The following is a 417-nucleotide window of genomic DNA, read 5'->3' on the forward strand; positions in this document are numbered from 1 at the left end:
AACCTAAATCACCCTTTCCTAAAGTTGTAAATCAGAGAAGGAACCTCGGACTTGAGGGACATTTTCTGCATTACAATTACTTAATTACTCGTTTAAAAACAGAATAAACATGACAGTAAGAAGGGATGAAAATCAGAGACTGCGCCAGAATGTATGCAGCATTCACGCTAACATGAACTTTTCTATAACTGCCAACAAGTATAGGGGATTTTTTTTCCATTTACTGTGTATGGAACAATGATGCATTGGCAGCCGGTCCTATTGACTTTACAGTCGCATGGCAAAGGAACAACTGAATTTATAAGATGGTTGGAATCTAACCTAAACAGCAGGAAAATGTGCTATGAATACCTGACATCCTATAGGTCAACTGTTAACAACTCTGCCGCACAGATCAAACAATAAACCACTACAGAC

Source organism: Sander lucioperca, chromosome 22 (genome assembly GCF_008315115.2).
Source record: "Sander lucioperca isolate FBNREF2018 chromosome 22, SLUC_FBN_1.2, whole genome shotgun sequence".
Lineage (NCBI taxonomy): Eukaryota > Metazoa > Chordata > Actinopteri > Perciformes > Percidae > Sander > Sander lucioperca.